The sequence below is a fragment of the Aedes albopictus genome, chromosome 2, assembly GCF_035046485.1.
Source record: "Aedes albopictus strain Foshan chromosome 2, AalbF5, whole genome shotgun sequence".
NCBI lineage: Eukaryota > Metazoa > Arthropoda > Insecta > Diptera > Culicidae > Aedes > Aedes albopictus.
Window position 1 is genome coordinate 388430423 of NC_085137.1, and position 4245 is coordinate 388434667.

A 4245-nucleotide genomic window follows, 5' to 3' on the forward strand; every position below is an offset into this window, starting at 1 on the left:
TTGATTCTATAATTGCCCACTTCCACTTTAAATCAACCTTAAGTTTGCATGTAAAGTAATGATTGCACTAAATACACCGTATATCTGCATGCAATAAGGCTTCAGCACCGTGGTTACTTGGGGTCAACCCGCAACCATAGCTCGGCCATAAAACAAGACCAAAGAGGTCCTTCCTGAGGTCAATTTAAAGATTCTCTTAAAAATCATGATTCTTTTACAAGTCCTTCAGGCATATTGATTATCGGATCTACAATTTAGATGATTTATTTTGGTAAATGTTCCAACCTAATGGGGTGTAATTCGGCCTATTATAGCATTAATAGTAGGGAACTGCGGCCATAACGCCCATAGAGGGCAAGTTGCGCCACCCTTCTTCTTCTTGTAAGGGTTTTCCGATCGTTGGATCAAGGACCAATCGATCGCCGATTAGCTCAGCTTACAAGCGATGCAATCCCAAAACACATGCCACAAATTTCATGCTTATGCTACATTTATTTTTCCCAACATACGTTCCAGCATCGTCTGGCCTAAACTGCTTCCCTAACGTGCCTCCTGACTCAGTTTCGTTTTCTTATCATAAATACAAAATCGTTGTTTACTCACGGGCCCGTTCTGTAACATGCTACCCTAGTGTGCTGCTCACATCTCTCGTTGCCGGCGACGTCATTGGCGCTCACCGTCGCGGCTGCCGTCCACAACACGACGTCACGGTTCGCAATTACTCACAAGCGCACACACACCGCTACGGGAACAGCATTGTCCGATGCACCGATGCACACTCGCGTAGCTTAAACCTCGCTTGATCACTGTCGTCACTGAACCAACGATTTGCGGTGATGTTTTCCCCGACGGCTTCCTACGTCGCTCCGAGTGGCGAGCGTCTCTCGTTGGCTCTCCTGCTTACACCAGATCTTACTCGATGCGACGTGCAACTCGACCCCTGCAAACGAAGCCCTGAGGCGAAGCACGTTATTTTTGGACCTGCACACTATATTGTCTACGGTTATATACCTCCTGTTGTGGAAAGGCTTCGTTCGTTCGCTTGCGTACGGGTGTTAGTGTGATGGCCCGCTCTACACTGCGGTGGCGTCGACAGAGGAGTTGGCTCGTGAGCTCCTGAGTGCCCCCGTGGGGTAACTATCGTATAGTGGACCTGTCGAGGAATTAAATTTAAGTTTCCTGGGAGATGATGCAGGTTGACAGAGTTACCTCGAATGTTCCGAACTGTCTCCCGTCGGACAACACTGGCCTCTTGTGGATTTATCCGGAAAATCGTCTTCCTAATTGTGGGAGATATGAAAAGGTTCGTTATCCTCTGTACTGCACGAATGACCACGTTGCTCACCGGTCACTACTGCTTCCCGGTTTTCAGGATATTTGCCGTGAATTGTCCGGCGTCCCCTCGGATCCAACCTCGTGCGTTGATTGCGTTTGCTCAAGACTATCCAGCCCCGTGTATTGATAATTCTCTACCGCGTGCTGCTGCACCGGAGATGGCAGATCGACCGAGCCGGTGGAGATCTGTGAACCGATATTGTGCAATTGGGGTCTGACGGTTGTCATAGAGATTATGTCCACTTACGATGCTTTTTGCAGATACGGAGCAGGCTTGCTCATCCCAGCCACACGTTGCTCTCACAGGTACCGCTGATCTTCTCGCCGGTTATCGTGGAATAAAATCTGTTGGGTAGTTACGGGGTCCGTGAACTGCGTAATTCTTTCGCAATGAATGGCCAACTTACGATCTTATTGTAGCGTGCTCGTTCCTTATGGTGGGAACATCAGTGCCTTTCTTGCACGATAAGGTGGTCGACGATCAGCTTCTTACAACCAACTGCAACGAAGGCTCGAACGTTCTGATCGGCGGAAATAGCAATTCGGGGTGTGTGCGAATGTGATGAACAGCGAATGAGAATGACAGACACTTTGCAGCGTAATTAGCTCTTCTAGTTTATTTTCAAGCTAGATTTAGCACAATCGTTGGGCTCATTTCAAATGATCGTTGCATTATAAACGTAGTTTTGGGGATTTTTTGTCGTACATATAGTTTATTCTTAACGCTAACTATTTACACGTAACACACACTGCCGCAACGAAAAAAAAATTTTTCATGAGACAACGCCAGTTGCGTCATGAAAAATTTTATCTACACTCTTTAAGAAGTCGGTCGGAGACGCTAATGTCAAGTAGTTTTGAGGTTTGGGCAGATCCCAAGTAGTATTCAACCTAAGCGCAAAAATACTGCAAACCACTTGTTTGCCAAATGACTTAATACTATCGTACTTATAACTAGCTCACAAAAGTAGCACCAGCGAGTCCTGGTAAATGTTTCTTGACCTAACGCCATTTCCATGGCCAGAAGCCTCCGACGGAGTTCTTGAATCCTGCTGCTCTAAACCAATACTTCGTTGCGACTAACATTCATTTTCTTCTTAATCCCTTAAGATCAAAAGGGTTAAGATGAGTGTATATAACGATGCTCTGTTCTCTACTACTAACTGTACACATATACACTTAAAACTTTGGATATGAATGTGATTGATCAAGGGAAAGGACGATTTAATTTCCAGGTACGGCAAGAGCCCATGTCTAAAGGTTTTACCGCGCCTTGGGTCGCGTTGCTTCAGGGTTGTACCCGGGGTGAATTTCTTGCCGCCCCCCTATATATCAATCACTGGTATGAGTTTGGGGATTTGGCATGATCTGGGGACCCATCGATTGTTCTGTGCGTTGCGAGGCAAATGATTTGGAGGATTCCTGTGCAACTCTTGGGAATTCGTGGTAGTTGTTATTAGATGCTAATGATAACTGTATCGAGTTGTTGTAGCATCTCTTTGGTTTCGGCGTTTTACTTCATCAAGACGGAGAGGTAGGTTTCTAACTGTTGTTGCTCATCACGTCTGACTACTCGGTGTCCCATTTCTGGTGTTTTTAAGGCCTTGAGCTCTTTGTTGACAGGTATAACCCATGGACATAGCTGTAGAACCACTTAGCTTCCGACATCCCTTCTGCGCAGCCAGATAGAGCAAATTAGTAGATTTGCCATGGCCTGACTCGTTATGCCTTTATGTCTTTTGCATGGTATTGGCCACGCTTTCCAGTGACGACATCTTCCAGGGTGTATAAGTTGATTCCACGTCTCTCGCGAACAATGGCTGGGATGAATTTTGGATCCAATTTCCGGTTCACATGATCCACTTTCGATGACAGCGTAAAACTCCTGCGCCAAACTACATCCCCTACTTGGAACGAAACCGTCCTCGTTCGTAAATTGTATCGCTTCTTTGATTTCTCATGATTGGAGCGAATCTGCTGCAACACGAATTCGTGGATTCGACGGATTGCTGCCAAACGTACGTCCTGTGCTACGTTAGGATCCTCGGGAGTATTTAGAATTTGTTGGGTATACAAGTCTGTATGGAGGATTAGCTCACGTCCGAAGTTGGCAACATGAGGGCTGACTCCTGTTGTCTCGTGTTTCGCGCTGTTGATTGCTGCTGCTATCGCTGGAAGTTGTTCATCCCAAGCCCGATGATCTTCGTTCAGCAGCGCTCTTATACAAGTGATCAACACCCTGTTGACTCTTTCGGCGTTGTTAACCATGGGACAGTAATATGCTGTCCTCATATGTTCGATTTTGTGTTTCACCAACAGTGACTTGAATGCGACCGACAGGAACTGTTTTCCGTTATCGGAGAGGACGATGCGAGGGCGAGAGAATTTCAAAAACACCTCTTCCTCCAAAAATCGCACCATTTCAACCGCATTGGCAGATTTCATCGGATGGGCCACCACATACTTAGTCACCCAATCAACAACGACTAGCAGAACCGTATTTCCTTTCCGAGAACGAGTGAATGGACCAACGAAGTCGACGGATATTAGTTCCCATGGGATACGCGCTGGTTTTGGTCCTCCCATGTTGGGCATCATGGTTGAATTCGGTGCCTTGCTAGCTTTGCATGTTCTACAATTTCTCACATAACGGGTCACGTCTTGTATTATGTTTGGCCAGTAGAAGTGGTTTTGAATTTTCTGCCATGTTTTGTGAAAGCCTAGGTGAGCCGCCGACTCAGCATCATGAAACCTTCTAATGCATTCCAGTCTATCTTCCTCTGGGACGACTTTCTTCCATTTGTGTATCCTATTTCCAGTTTCTTCCCTGCAGCTGCAGTTTTTGTACAGTTCATCGTTGATGATACGAAAATCCGGGTAGGTATCTCCATCCTCCTTGACTTTGTCTAC

The 4245-nt window shown here is 46.2% G+C and overlaps 1 long non-coding RNA gene across 1 annotated transcript; it reads right to left on the reverse strand.

The window, feature by feature from the left end:
- Positions 1-472: 472 nt before the first annotated feature.
- LOC109409904 (uncharacterized) lies at positions 473-1889 on the reverse strand. Its single transcript, XR_003896332.2, has 6 exons — positions 1743-1889; positions 1583-1680; positions 1346-1521; positions 1210-1280; positions 1012-1153; positions 473-954 (listed from the first exon to the last, which is right to left on the reverse strand). It is a non-coding gene; the product is annotated as an uncharacterized LOC109409904 (long non-coding RNA).
- Positions 1890-4245: the final 2356 nt, after the last annotated feature.